A 25,535-nucleotide genomic window follows, 5' to 3' on the forward strand; every position below is an offset into this window, starting at 1 on the left:
GGAAGGCGCCACATCAGGCTCTGAGGTCAGGGGGATGTCTGCTTGAGTTTCTCTCTCCTTCTCTCTCTCCCCCTCACCCCTGCGATCTCTCTCTCACAGAAATAAATAAATCTTTAAAAAAATAAAAAAAGAACCAACAATCTCATTCGTACATCACTTCCTTTGTGTTTATATGGCACTTTGTGTTTAAACTCTTTATATAAAGGTTAAACCAAGGACAAACAGGTCCACTATTCAACTTTAAGTGGTATTTCTATGACATAAATGTCCTTTGTAACCCCAAATCTTTGTTGAACTTGGCTACTTACTTAAATGCTTTGTGAGCATTTATTTTAGGGAAACCAAGGAAAAAGGTCTATGCTTTAATCCACAGAGCAAAGAGCAGAACACACCAAAATAAGTGGGTGTGAGAGAGGGTGAGGATCCAAGGCAGAGAAAGTAGGAAATAAGGTGACTATAAGAAGCGTTAGCCTGTGGGGAATATTGAGACATCTAGGAAGACCCCAGGTTAACTATATGAGCCATCCTAAATGGAATCTTCATTTGAGCCGTATTTTATTTGCATCTGAAAAAAAGGATGAACCCAGTTGAGACTTAGGTTGCAAGTTAAAATGCACAGGCTGTGTCTGGGGTCACATTAGAGTGGTGCACCATGGCCTCCAGGAGCACCCAAGAATGTGTGGCTGGCACCTCTGCCCAAATTGCCACCTTCAAAAAGGACAGGGTGTTTAGGCTGAATGGTGAAAAGTGCATAGGGAAGTTTGGTAGGAGAAGAGGTGTTAAGGCAGCACTTCAGGAATGGGAAAAATCTCATGGTGGTGCACATAATGGTGACTGTACTTCCCAGCAACCTTGCTGTTAGCCAGTGACCAATTATGGCCAATGGATCATGAAAGAAAGTGAGGTGTGTCAGCTGCAGGCTGAAGTAATGAAAACTCCCTGTCCAGCCCTCTAGCTTTCTCTTATCCTGCTGAGGCTGCCTGGAAACATGTGCTGATGTGACAGGGCCACAGGGCATAATGAACTGAATCCCAGAGTCCCTACATGGAAAAGAGCCATCCTGAGGAGCCAAGGAAGGCCGAATAAGCAAAAAAGGTAGACTGTAGTGTTCATTCACTGATATTTCAGGGTTAAAGTGTGACTGCAACATAATTTGGGCTACCCCAACTAATAGACATGTGATATCTTTCCAGGGTTTGACAACTCCTTGTATAACATACAGCCCAAGCGTGTGTTACACTCCATAGTGTGGTCTTTGCTACAATTTCTGTTGCCTCCAAAGGTCTGTTGGTTCCCATCTATTTTCCAACTCGGATCCTCCAGCCTGCTGTTGAGTCTGTGAGCCCCAATATTTCTTCAATAAATGTTCCCCATGTTTAACATTGCAACCAAGAAATCTGATGGGTATGTACATGAAACATGGTAAAAACAAAGTCACTGTAATACCAGATTGCATTTATAGCAAGCAGTATTCTATTTTAGTTCTAGTATAATTATAAAGGTACAGCTTTTGAATTAGATTGGTTATTTGCTGAGAGACCAAATCTCACTTTGGCCCATAAGTGGTTTGGGAATAAAATGAGATCTCATCACTTTATATGGATTGAAAATGAAGCTTGGTAATTAGAAAGGCTTCTGGAAGATCAGAGGCTTCAACTGAGAGAGATGTCCCAAGTATTTCACAATGTGAATAAATGTACACCAAAGAAAATAAGTAAGATGCACAGGTTGCTGGTAGGCCCATTGACTTAGTTTCCATGGATCAACCAAGTCAGACAATGAACAAAGGAAATTGCAGAAACACAGGGGTTAAAAGCAAGTGGAGGTTAATTCTTCTCTGTGGGGCTTAGGACATAATAAGCAGTAGGGAAACCCAACTGATCATGCTATTCAAAATCAGACCTGAAGAAGAGAAACAACAGGGGAATAATTATATGCAACAACATTACACTCCACAAAATACTGTCATCAAAGTAATCATATTTATTGACCTACTTATTCATAAAATTTTATTTTTTAAAAATTATGTCTTTCTTAAAATTTTATTTATTTATAAAAAGTTATCTGTTTACTTTTTAAAATTATTTATTTTATTATTTTTTAGATTTATTTATTTATTTGACATAGAGAGATCACAAGTAGGCAGAGAGACAGGCAGAAAGAGATGGGGAGGAAGCAGGCTCCCCACTGAGCAGAGAGCCTGATGCAGTGCTTGATCCCAGGACACTGAGATCATGAGTTGAGCCTAAGGCAGAGACTTAACCCACTGAGCCACCCAGGTGTCCCAGTATTTATTTATTTATTTATTTAAAAATTTATTTATTTTAAGCTTTATTTATTTCTAAAAATTTATTTTAAAACTACTTATTTCTTAAAAATTATGTATTTATTTAAAATTATTTATTTAAAATCTTTATTATTTATTTATAATTACTTAATCAGTTAATTAATTAATTTAGAGAGTCCGTGCTTGTGAGCAGGGGTAGGGGCAGAGGGAGAGAGAGAATCCCAAGCAGACTCAGTGCTGAGCACAGAGCTGGACGCGGGGCTCAATTTTACAACCCTGAGATCATGACCTGAGCCAAGAGGCTTAACTAAGTTAACCAGTTACCCCAGGCACCCAGTTACCCACAAAGTAACCTTGTGAGGTAGGTATTATTGCACCATCTTGAAAATGAGGAAAGCAGGCTTCAATCAAAGGAACATAATTGTTTTTGACCTGAAAGGTCCAAAAAGCAGGCCCTGGGGCGAAGGATAAGTGCTCTATTTTATTAAGGAATACAGTTCTTAGGAGCAGGAGCGAAGGCCCAGGGCAACCCAACAGAGGAGGAAGAGGGGTCAATCTGAGATAATGGTTTTTGACTTGGCTCCTGCTGAGTGCAGGTCATGGTCTGCGGGACAGTGCTATGAGCTGCTGTGCAGCTGAATGTGGGAATGCCAGGGCAAGCAAATGTCCACCAGTTCCTGTGTCCTGTTGGATGGAACTTTACCCCCCAGGGACTTAACACCCCCATACTTCTGGGTTCTGTTTGTGTGGGCATCGAGGGATGGGTCCGCTCTTTCCACACCTCATCGTCAACTGAGAACTTTGGGCAGGAGGCAAGAGGGACAGACAGAGGCAAAGGGCTATCAGGATGCCCCTGTAGGAGCTCAGCTGGAACCACGTGGAGCTGAGCCCTGCAGAGGCAACTGGAACCAGAGACAAGTGGGTGGAGAAGATAAGAGATGTCCGGCAACCATTGAGCTGGATTTGAAGTTTGTTCCGGGTCTTCCGTTATGTCCAAAGAATGGGTGGGAATGTAAAAGTAGAGCAGGTGGTAGCTAAGTTAAATCCTAGGCCACAGATAGTTCAAGATCCTAGAAAGCTTATTTAGTTTATGAGAATCCCAAGATAAGCTTTGGTATGATGTAGGACTTTCCATTAGTCTTAAAGTCGCTGTCCTAGTCCGAAACTGTATAAATTATTTACATATATGAGTGCAATAAAAATCCAGCATAAAAGAATATATAAAGCTGACTTTCATTCATTTATGATTTGAACAAGTACATTTGCCAAAATGCATTAATCATATGTTCTAGTTGGACAAAACTATGATCTAGGTACTGTGAATAAGGAAAAAAACCTTGGCAGAAATTGCTTTTGTGTTTCCCAGGGATGGAAAGATTGTTTTTCAGTGGGAGTTTCTGATTCCAAACCTCTTATCTGAAAGTAAACTTCAGGGTAGGATAAAAATCTTCCTTCTCACCTCTGTCTTCTACTCCTAACATAAATAGGGCTCCCACATTAAAAAACATTCTTAATGTAATGTGAGAAATGGAATCAATATGCCAATGGGTGAATCACAAAAATACGTGCAGACTGAGGTTTGTTTGAATTGAATTTCATTGCTATTGCAGATTATTCAATGAAGATTGAGTTATTATTAGCAAGTTCTATCAGTTGCCTGGAAAACATCCATCACCAGGCAGAACAGCTACTAACCGGCAGACATTGATGCTGTGCAAATAACCCATAACGTTCTCCCACGTCACTGGAGAAAAATGGCTCTATGGTAATTCATTGCAAAGGCTTGCACTCTACAAGGGCTCCATAAATAACAATATTAACATATCCATTCATCACATACAGTGGCTAATATGTATTTTTCATGCAATCTTCTAAGAATTAGAATTTATTCAGATAGAAAAAGATCTGTCATTTATTTTTGCTGGCATTCTGGTTTATAATCATGAAAACCAATGATTTAATTTGAGTTTCCTTGCCCCTCTTACTGTCATCTAAATCATTATTAAGTGGAGTCAAATGATAGGCTTCGCTTCATCCCTAAGTGGAACTTGCCCATTCAATTTATTTTAAAACATTTAGCAAAGCAACATCACTTTCGGAAAACACTTAATAATTGCCTGGCAAATTATTCTCTGACGGTCCAGCGCTATTCTTGTCATATTCAGGAGCATCTTGATGCGGGAAGGCCTCAGGGGACCGAATAAGCAACCATCTCCCTGCTCTAAGGTTGGGCTGATGGGAAAGAAGCCCGGATTCCGCACTCTCTCCACAAACTTAGACACTAAATTAGCTCAGCTTCAGTGTCCCGGCTCTCCATCTGCTCCCATCTCTCTCTTGTGCACAGAACCTGTCCCTGCAACACAGATAGAGATCCAGAGAGGCTGGGGAGCAGGTCGCTGGCCCAGGACCATCCTAGGATTCAGTACTGTCGGCAAATGTGTTCAACAATATCTCCCCAGTTCCACACAGGAGCTGCTTGGACTTTTTCTGTATCCCCAACCTAGGGAAGATATTAAAAACATGGCAGGGTCAGGACAGCTGGGACATGGTTGAACAGAACAGATGTGTCTCCGCAGGCTGAACTCAGGCTTCCCAGCTAATGGTCAACCCTGCTCGAACCCTAACCAGCCTCCTTGACCCTCCATCTAGCTGGTCCCCCAGATGATGTTTCTAGCAACAGAAGAGTAGCTGGAACACTTGAGGGAACATGGCCTTGGGAAAGAAATGTGGGAGTAGTGTTCTAATCGGGACAAATAATGGTAAGGAAGATGGCAGGAGAAAAGAGAAATGACAGAGAATGGAGGATTAAAAAGAGACAAGGACAGCCAAACACACACACAACGGTGGGACAGACCCTCAGGGAGCCCCAGGATCTGGTCAGGGTCCTGCCAGGTAGCTGGGACTTGGCCTCTGCCTCCCCCAGCCAGCAGTGAACAGACAGGAAGAGCTGGGACATTCTGCACACCTGCACCTGGCAGGCACAGTTTCTGGGAACAGTCAGAAGGGGTGAAGAGGGCGTAAAGCCCCTTCTGAACATCCAAGGGTGTGTTTTGTGCTTCACATGCCTAACACTACTGGCTTCTGCAAAGGAGGTTTAGTCGGCAACAGTGTGTCTCCAGGAGGATTTGGGGGAGAACCTTCACGTCCAGCTGGAGTATTCCACATTATTTTTTTTACCTGTGTGTAGTCTTTTTGTGCAGGAAAGTTTCTGTGTCCTTTGCTTTTAGAGAAACCTGATGCCTTTTCACTTTGTTTGCATCTTTGTGTCAAGTTTGCTTGTTGCAACACCGACATAATGTTCCCGCATTGGTGGGTAGATCTCAGAATAAGAAGGGGAATCTACAGGCCACACCAGTGCCCTACTTCAGGCCAGAAATTGCAGTATCTCCATTATTTCTTGGTTCCTTCTGTGAGGCGTCAGGCCTCCTCACTGCCAGAGCTCTTGACAAAGTTTAGGATAAGATGGGTTCTGGCACCACAACCTTTTTTTCACCTGAAGCATTCTTCTGCTCTTTCCCCTTAATTGGTCCTGGGAAAGAAGGAGCCATCGAAGGAAAACAACCAAGGTTTGGCTGATTAGTGAGGCTTACCCTTGGAGGCCTGGCCAAAAGCCAACGACTCCCTAATTTTTGTGCAGAGGATAGCAGTGGGGGAGTGAGGACACGGAAGATGGAACCCTGTGGCTAGCTGAGTCACTAAAACAGTGTGGTGTAGCGCCTGGCCCTTCAGAGTGTGGTCCATGGGCACTATTGGTATCACTTGGACACGGACACTCATCCAACTGAAATACAAGAACTTGTTCCTCACCAGACCTACTGAGTCAAAATCTGCCTGTTAACAGCATTCCCCCCACCCTGCCCCAGGTGATGCAGATTCAAGTTTGAGATGCCTTGGGTAGTGGGGTAGGGCCCTGGGCTTGGACCTGGAAAAGTTGACTTCCTACAATAGTTCTGAGTTTCTCCAACTGTGTGGCCTCGGAGGTCCAGCTTCTTTATCCACAAACTGGAGATGGTTGCCCTTTCTGCTCCTTCTTCACAAGATGGTTACAAGGTAAGTCCACCTAAAATAAATATGTAAAAATTCCTCTAGGGGCGCCCAGGTGGCTCAGTCGGTCAAGTGCCTGTCTTCGGTTCTGGTCATGATCCCAGGGGCTTGGGATGAAGCCCTTTGTAGGGCTCCCTGCTCACTGGGAGCATGCTTCTCCCTCTTCCTGCTGCACCCCCTGCTTGTACTCTCCCCCTCTGTCAAATAAATAAATAAATAAATAAAATCTTTAAAAAACAAAAAGCACCAAACCTTTAAAGCTCCTGTAAACCATGTATCATTTTGATTAAAGCACAATGATAACAAGGCCATGCTGCTTTTAATGTGGATTCAGTGTTAACTAAACTTACTGTGATCATTAGCAACGTATATACCAAATAATTCTGTTGTATACCTCAAACCTATACAATGTTATATGTCAATTATATCTCAATAAAACAGTGGAAAAGGAAATTAAATTAAAATTTTAGAAAAGTTTAATAAAATAACATAAAAATGTATTACCACACAAGTGGATTCAATTCCTATGTTGATCTGTTACCTGGATCTGTGTCTTGTCACAGGCTTAGAGAGTCACCATGCAGACATGAGCCTCGATCCCAAAAGAAGCCAGGTATGAGAATGACCTGGTTTAGCACTACTGAACAGTTGACGTACCCAATGCCAATTTCAGGCTTGAAACAGTGCATTTGGAAAACCTGCAATGCCAGACTGTGTCATCGCCAGCCAGTGCTGACCACCCTACATGTCCTCCCTCCTTTCCTTTCCCTTATTAACTGGAGACCATCCAAAGCACAAGGAGTTTAAAAGACAAATGAATAGCAGGGCACCTGTGTGGCTCAGTGGGTTAAAGCCTCTGCCTTCGGCTCAGGTCATGATCTCAGGATCCTGGGATCGAGCCCCGCATCAGGCTCTCTGCTCAGCAGGGAACCTGCTTCCCCTTCTCTCTCTGCCTGCCTCTCTGCCTACTTGTGCGCTCTCTCTCTTTGTGTCAAATAAATAAATAAAATACTAAAGACAAATGAATATACCTAGTGGAGATATTATTTTCAAGGATTTCCTTATATATCATCCCCTCCCAGGGTGATGTGAAAAATTTACCTAATGTAGAGTATTGTGTATCAGTACAAGAAGTTTTTTGTAAAGATTTTATTTATTTATTTGACATAAAGAGAGAGCACAAGCAGGGGGAGCTGCATACAGAGGAAGAGGGAGAAACAGACTTCTCGCTGAGCAGGGAGCCCAATACAGGGCTTGATCCCAGGACCCCGGGATCATGACCTGAGCTGAAGGCAGATGCCCAACTGACTAAGCCTCCCAGGTGCCCCAAGTATGAGAAATTTTAATATGAAAGCCTGCTACTGTCCTGAAGACGCCATAATCCATGCATGTGTCAGCTACCGTACTAATGGTTCTGCATTTGATCTCCTCTAATTATTACGACACTCTTCATGGGTCTATTATTAACTCAATTTTAGAAATAAGAAAATGAGTACAGGGCTATGAAGTGACAAAGTAATTAAACAAGGAGGCCATTAGACTGGGGTGTCTCTGACATCCTGACAGACCATGTAAGCAAACCAAACCCAAGGCCAGAGTCAATGTGCTCTAATCCAAGAAATGAAATTCTGAACAACCTATCAGAAAACTGGAATTTCCCAAATAGGGCAACCGCTTAGGCTACAGTCAATCAAATCGTTTCTTCACTTTGCTTCAGTGTCTTCTCTAGAAAAGTCTCTCCCCTGGATCCTGCTGTGAAGCACTCCCAACCACATTGGTCTGTGCTGCCCCTTTTGGACTGATGAACACTCAAACTCCTGAAAATTTTAATGTGCCTCATTTCCTCTCTTACCATGATTTACCAAAGATATTGCAGCAGGCAACGGTCAAAGCCATACCAACACCAGGCAGTCTGACTCCAAACCCCTGCACATGAACCACCATTTTGCCCTTCAGAGAAAAGGAAATTGGCACTAGGTCAGCGATCTCAACCTTGGGTAATGTCCTGGAATCATCTTGGAGTCATGTCAGTCAAACAGATTGGGGAGGAATATTCACAGTTTATTTATCTGACAAAAGCATTCTATCCAAAATATACAAAGAATTCTTACCAATGAACAATAAAAAGACAAGCAACCTAGTATTTAAAAATAGACAAAAGACTTGAACAGATGCTAGACAAAAGTAGACGTATGAATGGCCGATAAGCACAGGAAAAAGTGTTCAACATCATTAGTAACAAAAGGACTAAAAATAAGACAACAGTGAGAATCCCTGTCATACCCACGGGGTGGGCACCATCAAAAACAAGGATAATACCAAATGTTGGCAGATATGCAAGTGAAACTCATGCCCAGCTGTCAGTTGGGCGTGTAAACGAATATAACTACATTAGAGAACTGTACCAAAATGTGGGCATAAAGTAAAAAACACATTTAATCTTTTTTTTTTTAAAGATTTTATTTATTTATTTGACAGACAGAGATCACAGGAGGCAGAGAAGCAGTGAGAGGAAGGAAGCAGGCTCCCCGCTGAGCAGAGAGCCCGATGCGGGGCTTGATCTCAGGACCCTGGAATCATGACCTGAGTCAAAGGCAGAGGCTTTAACCCACTGAGCCACCCAGGCGCCCCACACATTTAATCTTTAACCTAGCAATCTATCTGACATACTTAATGGACAGAAACTATACATAGTTTCCAAAAAAAGTTTCCAAAAAAAGACTTGTCCAAGAATGCTCATAGTAGCATCATTCTAGTTATCCAGTGTGACTAAAAAACTACCCCAAAGTTAATGGCATACAACCACCATTTTTCAGGCTCAGATTCTGTGGTGAGGGAATCAGGAGGGACACAATGGAGTGGCTCCTCTGTGCCCCAGCCATTCCCAGATGGCTCACCCACTCACTTCTAACTTCTGGGCTGGGCTGGGCTGGTTGAAGTTTGGGCTATTGCTGGGACTTTCCGAGCATCCTGAGTAGCCTTCTAGCATGGTGGGACCAAGGTAGCCAGGCTTCTTCCAATGGTAGTTTAGGGCTTTAAGGCAGGTATTCCCAGACAATTTCCCAGTTTGGGGAAGCTGTACAACCTTCTCTTTTATAGCCTCAGAAATAATGTCAAGTCTGTATGATTAGTCTGCTAGGGTTGCCAAATACTGTAGACTTAAACAGGAGACATTTATTTTCTCACAGCTCTAGAGGCTGGAAAGTCCAAGATGGAGTATTCGTGTTTGGTGAAGCTCTCTTCCTGGCTTGCAGATGGCTACCTTCTCTCTGCTTCCCCACAAGGCCTTTCTGTGCCTCGTTTCCTGTTTTTACAGATTAGATTAGGGCCCTGGTCTTTTGACCTCATTTAACCTTACTGACCTCCCTACAGGTCCCATATCCAGATACACTCATGCTGGGGGGTAAGGTTCCCACACAGGATTTCAGGGCCACAGTTCAGTCTGGAACAGTGTTGCTTCCACTATTCTCTATTAGTTGAAGCCATCAGAAGCTTGCTTAGCTTTAGCAGGAGAGGTGGGGAGAAGACCATTTCTGATGAAGGAGTGGCAAAAATTTTGTGGCCATGTTTAAAAATCACTACATCATCTTACTTGCAACCACTCAGAACTGTAAACAACTGCAAAATCCCACAACTTCAGAATGGATAAATAGATTGGAATATATTTGTGTAAACAAATCGTATTCGGCGATCAAAAGGAATATACGAGCCCACAGATGAATGTCAAAAACATTATTTTGGAGAAGCCAAACCTACCCCCAAAATATGAGTTCCATTTACACGAAGTCCAAGAACAGGCAAAACTCACCTGGAGTAATAAAAGTCAGAAAGTGGCTGCGTCTTGGAGGTGGGGGGTGGTCAGAATTCACTGCAAAGGGACATAGAACTTTCTCTTACAGTAGAAATGTTCTGTCCATTGTTTTGGGCAGTGGTTAAACAGGTGTAGACAACTGTGAAAACCCTTTGAACTGAATATCTAAGATATGGACATTTTATTGTCATGTGGACTATCTCTATTTACAAATACATATATACATACATACATATAATGATAACTCCTGGGTGCTACTCCCAGAGATCCTCGTTCAGTGATTCTGAATATACTCTGGGTAAGAGAAGCTTCAAAAGTCCACCATGTTAAAAAAAAAAAAAAAAAAAAAAAAAGTCCACCATGTGACTCCAATGTGAAGCAAAGGTTGAGGTCCTTTGCACCAGGCCAGTACAAATTCCTCAGTGGAGGGAGAAGCGCGTGTAATAACCAAGAACCCAGTGTTTGCTGTGTGTGTTCTTACTGCTGCTGTAACAAATTTAGTAGCGTAAAACAACCCAAGTTTATTCTCTTGCTGTTCTGGATGGCAAAATGAGTCCTCAGGGGCTAAAATGTAGGCTCTGTTCTTCCTGGAGGCTCCAGGAGGGACATGTCCCTTGCCTCTTGCACCCTCTAGAGACTGACCCACGTAGGCTCTGATCTTGGCTCCTGTCTCTGTTTCTCATCACATCACCTTTTCCTGTGACTCTGGTCCTCCTGCATCCTTCTTACAAGGACTTCTGTGATGATATCAGACTCCCCTGCATAATGTGGGATCATCTCCCCAACTCAGACCCTTAACTTAATTCCATCTGCCCCATTCCCTTACTGTGTGAGGTAACCTATTCCTAGGTCCTAGGGATTAGGTGCAGACATATCTGGTGGGCCTACCACACTGCTGCTTGGAAAATAACATTTTAGGGGCACTTGGCTGTCTCAGTTGGTGGAGCATGCAACTCCTGATCTCGGAGTCATGGGTTCAAACCCCACGTTGTGGGTAGAGATGACTTTAAAAAAAGTTTTAACGTAGTTTCTCAGATATCAGAGGGAGGACTGACTCGTCACCTAGAACATTGGAATTCAAAGGGCTGAGGAAGTTTCCACAGCCGTCTCGAACTATTTTTTAAAAGTGACCTGCAAAAATTTTCCTTATCTCCCTAGACTATATAGGATTGCACGTCAGCTGTCCCAAATAAGCAGGCCCTGGGGCAGTGATCCATTAGCAGAAAACTCAATTTCCTTTCTCAGGTCCCAAGACAACAAGCCCCATTACAGTGAGAGAACTTGAGAAGAGTAACTGCCCTCTATTGTGAGGGAAGAGGGAGTGCAAATATTAGTTAAAAGTGCAGTGAGGAATACTTATAGAGGCATAGATATTCCTACCTCTATTGTGAGGGTGGGTTTATAGAAAGCCGGCTCTTAGAACAATGTATGTGGGGAGAGCCAAGTGTAAGACATTCTCTTATTCTCCCCAAATGTTTTCAAGGGCTTGTCATGTGCCAAGTGACAAATGTTCAGAAAGAAGTTGTTCTTCCTTACCTACTCTCCTTCCAGTTTCCTCCAGGGGTATAAGCCTTCCTAAGACACCACTTTTCTACTTGGTTTCTGAGCTGTTGGAGCACTGATGGCTCTCTCTAGCCTAGGGGATGAAGACCTGGGTCTCTGTCTGGTGTTTGGGGTCCTGTCCTGCCCAACATTCTCCTCCAGGACTCACAAAATGAACTTCACACTCCAGCAGAACCAATTTAAATAGAGAAACTTAAGTCTTTTATGTTTTGTCACTTAACATGTTGATATAAAATAGCATACAGGATCCTTCTCGCATGTTACAGACACTCACAGTGCGTGGTGTCTCATGCCTTGTCCTGCTTAAGGTCACTACCTCCCACCGGCCCACAGCAGCCAAGCCAGGCATACCAGACCACGCCAACTTCTTCTTGCCTAAACTCCTAAGACCTATTTATTCTATTTGATCCCCAGTCAAAAGGCGAACATCCAGAGGGTCAAATACATCATGCTAGGAAAGGGTTGGATCCCTGAAACCCATACATAAAGGCCTGAGGAGTCCTAGGACCTCAGTTAAGAAACTCTTGGAGAAGGAGAAGGCCATCTCTGAGGTCGTTTCTACTAATAAAATCTGTTGTCCTATAATTTTGCTCCTATTGTGTCCTCTTAATATATAATAGAAATTATAGTGGGAGGTACAGATCCCGGAGAAGTGACAATGGAAAATCTGTTCTTCCTTTATACCCACAATCACAGGCATCCTTGTCCTGAACCCTTATGGTCCTTATCCTAGACCCTTATGGTCAGTTCAATCCAATTCCCTCTAAAAGCTTTTCAGAAAAGAGATTGAGTCTTTTACCCCAGCCTCAAATGGTGAGGCTAGAATAGCAACGGTTTCCGTCTAAAATCTCACCAGTGTTCCAGAAACATTCTCTATTCTCACCAAAACTTGGTTGGACCTACATAGGAAAGCGGCTTTCTTGGGCTCCTATCATCTCCTTCTGCCCTTTTTAGCATGGCTGATGCTTCTGCTGGGGCCACAGATCACCACCTTTTCTCTCTTCTTTTGCCCCAACCAGAAAGGAAAACATGTCCCCAGCTCTCTACACCCAGTTAAGACAGGCTCTGCCTTCCAAAGGTCAGGAGCAGAATAGCAAAGGAAGTCTGCATGACCACCTTCTACATAACCCATGGGAGGGAGATAGGAGGGAGAATGCTACCTTCTCAAATCCTCAGGAGGGGAACACCATGAAAGGCCACACACCTTTTGCCCCTGAGGACTGCTGTCAGTGCTCACAAGCCACCTTCTTAATTCTGGAAGTGCACCTCTTTCTCCTTCACCAAATCTTCCCGTGGGAGAGGACCTCTCTCACCTCTGCAATCCTCCTGTCACAAGATGATTCTCTATGGGTCTCTCATTTTCTGCATGTCTTACAACTAAGGCGCTGACTTCTCTTTGCTCTGGATTATCTTCTCAAGAACATTTGTATAGCGAACAAACCTTCTCCAAGGCAAAGGGCAGTTTGCTTACACCATTGGTGGATAGAGTGTCTTCTTCTGGAACAAATGGGTAGGCAGGATTACTGCCTACATATTCAGTCTCTATGTTCAGAATTCCTTCTGAATTACAACCCCTTGAGTGTTCTGGTGTCACCTGGCTCAGTCATATTGGGGATCAAGGAAAAGATGCAACAAAAGGTAGGTGCTGGGGCTATTTCTTTTGTCATGAGTGATAACGTGGCTTTTGCCAGCAAGTCTCCATGAAACTTGCACAGCCTCTCTTGTTTGCTTACAACTAGGATGAAATCTCAGACTCTTTCCCTTTCCGGGTGTCAACACTCCCTAGTGCTGGATTAAGGGCAGATTCCACATCTGGCCCCTCCCCACCCCCGAACCCCGGACCTCCTGCCTATTCTGTCAAGGCCTTTAAGTCTTGAGGACTTCAAGTTGATCGAATCAATTACCAGTGAATTTAGAAATATAAAGATCTCATTTCCAGTTTCACGATACACTGTCTGCTCTGTTCTAGACCATGGAAAATTTGGGACTTTGCTTACACCTAGAAATTCGTTACTGGGCTGTTCAAAGTTCTACAGAAGGTGTTTTACCGCCACCTACAGGCTACTAATGAGAAGCTCTAGACCACCAAGTGGCCTACTGCAGTTTATCTACAGCGAGATGAGGGGACTTAAGCAAAGCAGGGCTGAATCTCTTAAGTATAATACAGAGTGAAAGATGCTAGATAGAAAAAGTATATATTATACCATTTACAGAAAGTACAAAGCCAGATGGTACGAAGTGCGTCAGAGTTTTCCTGAGAAACAGAACCTATATATTATTAAGTCATATATATAGTACTTAAATTCCTTAAATCTCCTTTATTTTTTTAAAGATTTTATTTATTTATTTGACACAGAGAGAGATCACAAGTAGGCAGAGCAGCAGGCAGAGAGAGAGGAGGAAGTAGGCTCCCTGCTGAGCAGAGAGCTGATGTGGGGCTCGATCCCACCACCCTGGGATCATAACCTGAGCCGAAGGCAGAGTCTTTAACCCACTGAGCCACCCAGGTGCCCCTTCAATCTCCTTTATATAAAATAGTGCTATTTAATAACTTACATAAATTAATTCCCCATATATGCAAGAGATAAGCGGGAGAATGCCATTATTTATATTTATATTAAGGGATTTATTTTGAGGGATTGGCTCATGTGATTGTGGACGCTGGGAAGCTGAAATCTGTAGGAGAGTCCGGCAGGCTGGAAACACAGGCAGGATTTCTGTGTTAAAGTCTTGAGGTGGATTTTCTTCTTTTCCCCTGTGAAACTTCAGTTTTTGCTGGTAAGCCTTTCAATTGAATAGATGAGGCCCATCTACATTATCAAGGATAATCTTTAAAGTCAAGTAATTATAGATGTTAATCACATCTACAGAATAACTTCACAGCAACTTCTAGACTAGTATTTGACCTTACACCTGGGCACTATAGTCTAGTCAAGCTGACACATAAAATTAGCCATAGCATTGTCAACTTGTTACCTGCACACATTTCCTTAAACCATAATTAATTTTTAATTAAAGACAGTAACAAGGTCATGATTCTGCCTAGCATGATACAACTCTCTTGTATGCAACTAATCCCCTCCCCAGGAGAGGTGGCCAAGTCTTTGAATGATGTTTACTCCTCTCCTTAAATATTATGATATGAAAGTCTTAATACTATAATGTAAAGTTAACACATCTTACATTACATAAAAGGGAATAAGAGGGGAAAAGACAAAGATATTTTACCACACACATTTGTAGCCAAATAAGGGAGAAATAGTCATGATAATCACCATTCCCATTTCTGCAACTGATCATGTAGTCACAGCTGTTATTTATAACTAACTTCTTCCATTGCTTATTATGTATTTCCTTTGCCTTCAGCAAGCATCTTTGCTGGCCATGATTCTTTGCCTGGTGGGTGACTCAAACCTTCATTCTTGCTCTGCCTGAATTGGATGGCTGAAGTTTTTCATTGATCTTAATTCTAGGGCATAATAATACTTAGAAAGAACCTAAAGGATCTCCAGTATTCCATACTCTGCCCTACCTCTGCTGTAGAATAAAAGCCCAGTTTCCCCTTAGTACTCCTGACTGATCACCCCAGTTAGCACAGTAACCCCTTCTTTTTCTGCCAACTCAGAAACATGAGGAGCCCACAGTGGCCAGTCAGTAGTTTTAATTTCTAGTTCAACAGAATCATTTTTGTGTCTCTCAGTGGAAACACTCCTTCCTTTGAAACTAAGATTTCAAGACCATCAGAAAGTAAAAATTTTGCTAGTGGGTCACTAAGGGCAACAGCAAGTGGTGTCCCTCTCATTCCCACCCCTTGATTCCTGGTTATGGGAAAAATAGCACCATGTATTGGATACTGACTCAGAGCAATGCAGCCTCCTAGAGAACACTGCTCCAGGCTTGCCAGGTATTGCTGCCTAGTTCACTTCCTAGTCACTGGCTGTAACTGAGTCTTCAAAGACCATTCCACCATTCTACCATGATTGCTGCTTCTGGATGATGGAGAACGTAGTAAGACCAGTTAGTCCGAAGAGCATAGGCCTATTGCCGCCACACTTCATTTGCTATTAAGTGAATTCCTTGATCAGAAGCAATGTGTGTGAAGTGTTATGATGAATAAGACATTCTGTAAGTTCACAGATGGTAGTTTTGGTAGAGGCACTGCATGCAAGGAAGGTAAATCCATATCCAGAGTGTCACTTCCAGTAAGAATAAAACATTGAATCTTCCATGATGAAAGTGGTCCGTTGTAATCAACTTGTCACTGGATAGTTGGCTGATAACCCAGGGGAATGATACCATATTAGAGACTCTGTTGGTCTCTGTTGCTGGCAGTTTGGGCATTCAGCAGCAGTCAGGTCAACTTGGGTGAGTGGCAACCCATGCTGATAAGTCCCTGCATAACTTCCATCCCTGCCACCTCAGCAATATTCATGAGCACACCGGGCAGCGACAGGGTGCCTGGGACAAGAGACTGACTGGTGTTCACAGAATATGTCATCCTGGGGTGCCTGGGTGGCTCAATGGGTTAAAGCCTCTGCCTTCAGCTCAGGTCATGATCTCAGGGTCCTGGGATCAAGTCCCACATCAGGTTCTCTGCTCAGCAGGGAGCCTGCTTCCCCCACCCCCCGGCCTGCCTCTCTGCCTACTTGTGATCTCTCTGTTAAAAAGAAAAAAGAATATGTCATTCTGTCCACTTGAATATTAAAATCCTTCTCTGCTGAGGTCACCATTGGGTGACACAGGACACAAATATCTTCATGGTTTTTTTTTTCCCCTTTCAGAGAGGTCTGTCCATACATCTCTTCCCCAAGTTTCCTTGTCACCAATTTTCCTATCATGTTACTTCCCCATCCCTGACCATCAAGCCACAGATCATGAATTGGTATACTATTGCATTTCTGGCTATTTCTCTCTCCAAGCAAAACAAACAACCAGATGTACTGCTGGAAGTTCTGCACACTGGGAGGATTTCCCTTCACCACTGTCCTTTGGGGATGTCCCAGAGAGGGGCAGTAGTGCTGCCACAGTCCACTTTGGGCTGGTGCCTGCATATTGGGCAGAACCTCTGTATATGTTTTCTCTTCCCAGTCAACTGGTTATAGGCAACTCTCCATGATTCCAGGGGTGGTTGCAACAAAGAAGGTAAGTAGGCAGAGTGGGAACCAAGGGTTCCACTCAAAAATAACAAGTTTTTGGGTCACCCAGTAAAGGGGTGGAGTAGCAAACCCAAATGAAGACTATATTGCCTCCAAAGTCCTAAAAGGTCTACTACACATTGTACCTCTTTTTTGGTTATAGGAGGAGACAGAAAACAACAATTTATCCTTCCTCTTATAAGGGATAACTACACATGTTCACACTGCTGGATCCCTAGAAATTTCACTAAGGTAGAGGGCCCCTGAATTTTTGTCAGATTTATTTCCTACCTTCTGGAACAAAATGTCTTACCAGTAAGCCTAGAGTGGTTGCTACTTCTCACTCACTAGGTCCAATCCACATAATGTCATCAATATAATGAATGAGTGTGATATATTATGGAAGAGAAAGGCAATTAAGATCCCAGTGATCTCACTTTCTAAGATAAACCTGTCTCAACATCAGGAATCCTTTCTATGTAAACTTTGGCGAGACTGTTAAAACATACATAGTGCATGTAGGATATGTGGTTTGCTTAGGAAAATCTCAAAAGAAGATTTTGGTTGGGTTTACTGCTTTTAATTGTTATTATAGCCAAGAACTATGGATTATAATAAAGTTACTTTATTTAAGGAAGTCTTTGTGAACTGGGAATGCCTGGCTGACTCAGTCAGGAGAGCATGCAACTCTTAATTTCAAGGCCCATGTTGGGTGTAGAGATTACTTTAAGAAAAAAAAAAAAATCCCTGTAAACTAAAATATGACATAAGGCTGAAGAGCTGATATTCTCCTGAGGTAAGATAGTGAAGGTGTATTGCTGGCCTTGCCAGGTGAAAGCAAACTGCTTCTGGTGCTCTCTATTGACAGGTATAGAGAAAAAGCATTTGTCAGATCAATAGCTTCATGCCAGGTATCAGGGGATGCACAATTTGCTCAAGCAATGAAGTCATATCTGGTATTACAGCTGCAAGTGGAACCACCAGAACACTAGGGGTTGGGACTTCAACATATGAATTTTAGGGACTTGATGTGGCTACGTTTATAGATCGCGCTTATAGGGAGGTAATTAAGGTTAAATAGGATGGGTCCTAATCCACTGTGACTGGGATCCTAATAAGAAGAGAAAGAGACATCAGAGATCTCTCTGTGTTTGAATGCACATGGAAGAAAGATCAGGTGAGGACACAATGAGAAGATAGATGTCTAAAACTCAGGAAGACAGTTCTTACCAGAAATTCGATTTTCTTGTACCTTGATCTGAGACTTCTAACCTCCAGCCAGAACTGTGAGGAATAAAATTTCTGTTGTTTAAGGCACCCAGTCTGGAATATTCTACTGTGGCCTTCCAAGCAGACTTATACAATAGTGAAAGTGTATCACTGGCCTTGTTGGCTGAAGGAAAATGGTTTCTGGTGGAAATCTTTCTTTCTTTCTTTCTTTATTTATTTATTTATTTATTTGACAGAGAGAGAGATCACAAGTAGCTGAGAGGTAGGCAGAGAGAGAGGAAGGCAAGCAGGCTCCCTGCCGAGCAGAGAGCCTGATGTGGGGCTCAATCCCAGGACCCCAGAATTATGACCTGAGCCCAAGGCAGAGGCTTAACCCATTGAGCCACCCAGGCTCCCCCTGGTGGAAATCTTTTTGATGAGTATTGAGGAAAAAAGCAATTGCTTGATTGATAGCTGCAAACCAGGTACCAGTGATGTGTTAATTTTCTAAAGCAATGAAACCACATCTGTAATAGGAACTTCAAATGTACTGACTGCCTGGGTAAATTTATGATAATCCACCATCATTCTCCAGGATCCATTTGTTTTCTGTGCAGGCCAAATATGCGAGCTGAATGGGTGTTCTTTGAGTCCTTGATGGTGGCTCTAGTCTCTGCAATCCCAGGAATGCAGTATTGCTTTTGGTGTACTATTGTCCTAGGTAGAGGTGGTTCTGTGCCTTCCAATAATGGCTTCCACTTGCATTCCCTCTATTGGTCGGAATCTATGTGAAGATCGGCCAGCTGCTGGGTATGTCTGTCCCACTTATACATTCCAGAACTGGGGAAATAACCAGAAAATGGGCTTGGGGACTCACAGTGAGATGAACCTCAGCCTAAAACCCCTCTGCTTGCCCCGATCTCCATAACCCCTACTCTGACTGGTGGACCACTGTGATGTTTTGGGTCTCCTGGAATTACTGTCAGTTCAGAGCTAGAGTTTAGTAATTCCTGAAAAGTCTAATTATTTCCTTTGCTCCAATGCATAATCACTATGGTAAAAGGCCGTAGGTCCTGAGGGAAGGCTGAGAGGAAGATTAACAGTACATACTTTTGGCAGTGCACCACAGTCCTTCCTCAAGGGGATCTGGCCTGCCCTTTTATTCAAGGGTTTTTGGGTCTGTAAAGTGGGTCGAGTCAGGAACGGATTAAAAGGCTGTGACTCTTGGTTTTATGATGTAAGTTAGGCTTTTGTGCACTTGACCTAGAACTCCTCCACTTTTACAGAACAAGGAAGAATTTGATAGACTGCCTCTGTTTCCTTCCAGGGACACCATGGTCTACTAGCCAGTGCCATAGGTCTCTGCCAGTAAGACTATCCCGATTGCTGCTTTGAATCTCTTGTCAGTTATGGTAACTAGTCCTACTTTGTCTTTGGCAATTATCCAATGCCCTGGGATTCAATTATTCCCATTGCATTTAGGGATCTCAGTTTAGAAGCAGTAATTCCCAATGGTTCTTCCTTTCTTCCTTCCTACCCACTACCTCCCTTCCTCCCTTCCTTCCTCTCCTTCTTCTCTCCCTTCCTTCCTCCCTGCCTCCCTCCCTCTCTCTCCTTTTTTCTTTCTTTCTTTTGTTAGTTTTTATTTAAATTCCAGTTAGTTAACATATAGTGTAATATTAGTTTCAGGTTTACAATATAGTGATTCAACACTTCCATACAACACCTGATGCTCATCACAGAAGTGCCCTCCTTAATCCCCATCACCTATTTAACCCATTACCCCACCCACCTCTCCTCTGGGAATCATTGATTTGTTCTCTATAGTTAAGAGTGTGTTTCTTGGTGTGTTTCTTGGTTTGCCCCTCTGATCATTTGTTTAGTTCCTGAAATTCCACATATGAGTGAAATCATATGGAATTTGTCCTTCTCTGATTTATTTTGCTTAGCAGAATATTTTGTAGCTTCATTCACATCATTGCAAATGGCAAGATTTTATTCTTTTTGATGACTGACTAATATTCCACACATATATATGGTTGACTCTTTCCAAAATTTGGCTATTGTTGATAGTACTGCTATAAACATTGGAGTGTCTGTACCCCTTCAAATCTGCATTTTTGTATCTTTTGGGTAAATACCTAGTAGAGTGATTGCTGGGTGGTAGGGGAGTTCTATTTTTAACTTTCTGAGGAACCTCCATACTTTTTCCAGAGTGGCTGCACCAGTTTGCATTCCCACGAACAGAGTAAGAGGGTTCCCCCTTCTCTGCATCCCAGCCAACACTTCCCAGCTGTTTTTTCTTTTTCTTTTTTTTTTTTTTTAAGATTGTATTATTGATTTATTTGACAAAGAGAGCACAAGCAGGGGGACTGGCAGCTAGGAGGAGAGGGAGAAGTAGGCTCTCCACTGAGCAGGGAGCCTGATGCAGGTCTCCACTGGAGGACCCTGAGATCATGACCTGAGCAGAAGGCAGACTGAGCCTCCCAAGTGCCCCAGAAGAGTTGCTTCTACTAACAAATAAGACATATAATTTAGGGCTCAATGTTCTTAGCTTCATCAGACTCTATCCATATGTATCCATTCCAATTTTCAGGGTCTTATTTTTTCCCCAATCCATGACCTTGCAGCAGTTCCCTGTGAGATTGGGGATTCAATTTGTATTGTAATTGAACGACCTGCAGGATGAGACTCTGGATTCGATTTTCAGAAATCTCAGCTCTGTGGTGACATCACCAGCTCAACCCCAAGACCCGATCTTTACTGCCCATCTGCTTATACTCACTAACCTCTTGTCTTATATTTTTCCTTAAGCTCTTCTTTCTGGCTTACCTCTTAAGTCAGGCTCGTGAAACCTGAAACCACACCTCAGGCAAGACCTCCTGCTGGCCCAGACCACCCAGACCCTTCAAGCTAAAGCCCTGACTCCTACCTGTGCAGACAGATGGTGGAGTGACCCCTTGAATGATAGGCAATCGCCTTCACCTCATTTTAATACTAAAATCTCCACCCAAGGAGGAGCACCAGCCTCATTTACATAACATACAAGGTATGTATAGAAACGTTTCCTTAAGGTGCATGTATGACCCTATGCCTGCCTCTACACACAATGGCAAGACTTCTCTATCTAAATATTCATCCTAACCCTAAATAAAAGGAATTACCCATTTAACCTCTCTTGGAGAGTTAATGGCTTTGGAAGCTATTTCCTGTGATCTTATTTGCTTCAAATAAAGTTTACTTTGTGTGACAACTCCACCTGGTGTATCTGTGACTCACCAAGGAGTGAACTCAAGTTGGTCTGACTACAGTGAAAAGACATAAAAGATTCTTTCAGGGCAGTCACAGAAACTTTCTAGTTAGTTATGTGGTGCTTGAGCTGGAAATTTGAAGTCCTGAGCTCATCCTTTTCTTTCCCTATTTTTCTGGCACAGATAAGAGTAACCAGCCGGTCTCATTAGTTTAACAAAAAGATTCTCAGGTATCAAATATATGGTACACCTCAGAACTTTATTTCTCATACGCATTTGACTAGGAGTATCCAATGTTGATATTTTGGGCATCTGTTTTGCAACATCTTGCCATGGACTATTGAAGTCCCCTCTCCCTTCTGGGATTAGAGTCATTATTGCCTTTACATATATTCAGATTAGAGAAATAATTCAGAAAATTCATTCTCAAGACTTTCTTTCTTTAGAACCACTCTTGGTATTAAAATCTGTACCAGAATTTTCCAGACATATGGGGCACCTGGGTGGCTCAGTTGGTTGAGCGACTGCCTTCAGCTCAGGCATGATTCCAGAGTTCTGGGATCAAGTCCCACATGGGGCTCCCCCTGCTCTGTGGGGGCCTGCTTCTCCCTCTGCATGCTAGTCCCCCTACTTGTTTGTGCGCTCTCTCTCTCACTCTGTGTCAAATAAATAAATAAAATCTTAAAAAAAAAAAAAGAATTTTCCAGATATATATTTTCTACTGGTTCTGATCTCTATGTATTTTAGGGAATTGGCTTATGTGATTGTGGGGGCTGGCAAATATGAAATCCTAGAACAGGCAAGAAAACTGGAAACTCAGGCACCATTTCTGTGTTTTAGTCTCAAGGCTGAAGTCCTTATTTTCCCCTGGGAAACCTCAGTCTTTGCTTGCAAGCCTTTCAGCTGAATGGATGAAGCACATTTACCTCATTTACGCTAATCTCTACTTAAAGTTAAGTGATTATGGATGTTAATCACGCCTACAAATGTGCTGTTACTTCACAGCAACATCTGGACTACTATTTGAACAACTGGGCACCATAGCTTAGCCAAGCTGGCACATAAAATTAACCATCACACTAATTTATGCTATTGGAAATGAGGATAGTGGTTACCCTTGGGGCAGGGTTATAATGACCAGAAGGGAATATAAGCACCTCTTCTGGGGTGCTGGTCATGTACTATTTCTTGATCTAAAAATGACTACATTGATGTGTTCAGTTTGGAAAATTCAGCAAACTGTATACTTATGATTATGTGTACATTTTGGAATGTATATTTTACTTCATTAAAAAGTAAAATGTTTAGGGGTGCCTGGGTGGCCCAGTTGTTAAGTGTCTGCCTTTGGCTCAGGTCATGATCCTGGGGTCCTGGGATTGAGGCCCCTTATCAGGCTCCCTGCTCTGCAGGAAGCTTGCTTTTCTCTCTCCCACTCCCCTTGCTTGTGTTCCCTCTCTTGCTGTCTCTCTCTGTCAAATAAATAAATAAAATCTTTTTAAAAAATGCTTAGAAAAAAAGAAATAAGACAACACAATAGAAACAAGAAAAAAAGCATTACATCAATTATGGAGATTTTTTGATTATAAGAAATTACCAGATGTCATTCTATATTGAGATATTTAAAATCTTAGTGAAATGATTGCTTTTTAAAGGAAAATGATGACGAAAATTGACTTGGAAAGGTGGGAAATCTAAAAAGATCACGAATTTTTTTTTTAAAGATTTTATTTATTTACTTGAGAGAGAGACAGTGAGAGAGAGCATGAGCGAGGAGAAGGTCAGAGAGAGAAGCAGACTCTCCATGGAGCTAGGAGTCTGATGCAGGACTCGATCCCGGGACTCCAGGATCATGACCTGAGCCGAAGGCAGTCGTCCAACCAACTGAGCCACCCAGGCATCCCAAAAGATCACGAATTTTTTAAAAACTTAAACGTAATTAAAATTAACCACTTCCTCACTACCAAAGGTATCAGGCCTGTATAATTTTGTGCATGTCATCCACAAAATATTTTAGAACAGTTGTCCTAATGTTATTTAAACTAGTCCAGAACAGAAAAAGGTGAAAACTTCCTGACTTATTTTTGGTTAATCTAATTCAGAAACCATAAAAGGACAAGAACAGCATGCATGTGTACATGTAATGTGCACACAAACTGTCTGCCTATGTTCCTTGTAAAGACAGAGGCAAAAATCCTAAATAAAATATTAGTGAATTACCAGCCATGTATTAGGACAATAATGGTTCAGCATTAGCAAATTTATTAATGTACTGTAATGAAAAAGGTGATAAAACACTAATCCCTTTTTAAAAATTTATTTATTTATTTGCAAGAGAGAGAGAGAGAGTGAGAGCAAGCACAAGCAGGTAAGGGAACAGAGGGAGAGGGAGAAGCAGGCTCCCCACTGAGGAGACAGCCCCATGCAGGGCCTGATCCCAGGACCCCAGGATCATGACCTGAGCCAAAGGCAGATGTTTAACTGACTAAGCCACCCAGGTGCCCTGAAAACACTAATTCCTAATTAAGATTCTCAGAAGCTAGAAATAGAAATTCATACTTTCAAGAAATTCTACCACATTAAAAGCAGTTTCGTTAACATTAGTAACAAGATAAGTATGGCCATAGCTATTAATCAACACTCTATGAGAGTCAGCACTAGTTTTATTATCCCACCCTTTTTTCTTTCCATAATACAGGGAACTGGAAACCTCTGTTGTCTTCCCAGACTCTTACCAGCTCTCCCTAGTCAGGTTCTTCCTACTAGAGACTCTGGTCGGAGATTGGAACCTGAGAGAAAGTTTGGAGCTTTTTTCCTTTCCTGTGGAGGCATCTCAGATGGCAAATAGCAAGCCTGGCTTCCTGCTTGGGAGTGGGATTCTAACAGAAACAGTAGCAGTAGCACTCTTCTCTGGCTTCTGCATTTGCAGCAGAGGCTCCAAGAACCTCAGCTGTGCAGAATCTTGTGGCCCTTGCTCCTTTGGCTGTGGCTGCCGTCGGACCCCTACGGAATCATCTGGAGAGTTAGCTTCAGGCTTTCTGCCTGTTGCTGAGGTTCCAACATTTGCACGTGGGGGTCAGTGATGACGGGCGCTATTTTCCCCTTCACTTTTCCTGCCCTAAGGGTGGGATGGGTTTCCTGCAGTTATTAATCTCTCTGTTCCCTTTTTGTTCTTAACTTATACTTCCAATGTATTTATAACCAATTTCCCAGTGTTGAATTCCCTGTTTCAAAGAACTTGAATGGATACTGTTTTTGTGATTGAATACTGACTGATACAAAGTATCTATAACTCCTTATTTGTGCCTGGTATGATTTTTTTTAGCTATATACCCAAGAAATTCAATGTAGAAGCCAAATGAACTAAGGGCCCAATAAAGGAATAAATATAAACATACAAATTTCAGGGGTGCCTGGGTGGCTCATTTGGCTGGGGATTGGACTCTTGGCTTTGGTTCAGATCCTGATCTCATGGTTCATGGGATTGAGCCCTGTGTCAGGCTCTGCACTGAGTGGGAGTTAGCTTGGATATTTTCTCCCTATGCCTCTTCCCCCACTCCCTCCCAAATAACTGAATAAATATTTTTTTAAAAAGATTTTATTTCTTTATTTGAGAGAGAGAGGGGGAGAGCATGAGCAGGGGAGGCACAGAGGGAAAGATGGGAGCAGACTCACCATGGAGCAGAGAGCCTGATATGGGGCTCGAGCCCAGGATCCTGAGATCATAACCTGAGCCGAAGACAGATGCTTAACCAACTGAGTCACCCAGGAACCCCATGAATAAATCTTTTTTAAAACTAGACAAACAAAATGTAATAGCTTTCTTATAAACAATATAGAAAAAAAGAGTTCTACCCCCCAAAGATAGCCCATTCATAATAGTATAAGAATCTGTTAAAAGATTTACTGAGCCTAATGAGAAACATGTACAATTACATGAAGAAAAACTAGCAGCACATATAATTAAACTTATATGAACTTACTATGGTGGTCTTCACATGTTAGTACATTAGTAGGAGAATGGTTAAATAAACCACAATTCATCCATATTTTGGAATGCATAGGTTACAAGACTGAAAGAATGAACTGGGGCCATGTAGAAAGATCTCTAAGACATACTGGATATTTTTTAAAAAGCCAAAAATGGTATAATATTTGTAAATTTATTTTCAAAAACTCAAACTTTCTGATACTAGGTACACATATATGTTTTATGTTCTGTAAATCCTTAGAAAATG

The sequence above is a fragment of the Mustela lutreola genome, chromosome 11 (genome assembly GCF_030435805.1).
Source record: "Mustela lutreola isolate mMusLut2 chromosome 11, mMusLut2.pri, whole genome shotgun sequence".
Classification (NCBI taxonomy): domain Eukaryota; kingdom Metazoa; phylum Chordata; class Mammalia; order Carnivora; family Mustelidae; genus Mustela; species Mustela lutreola.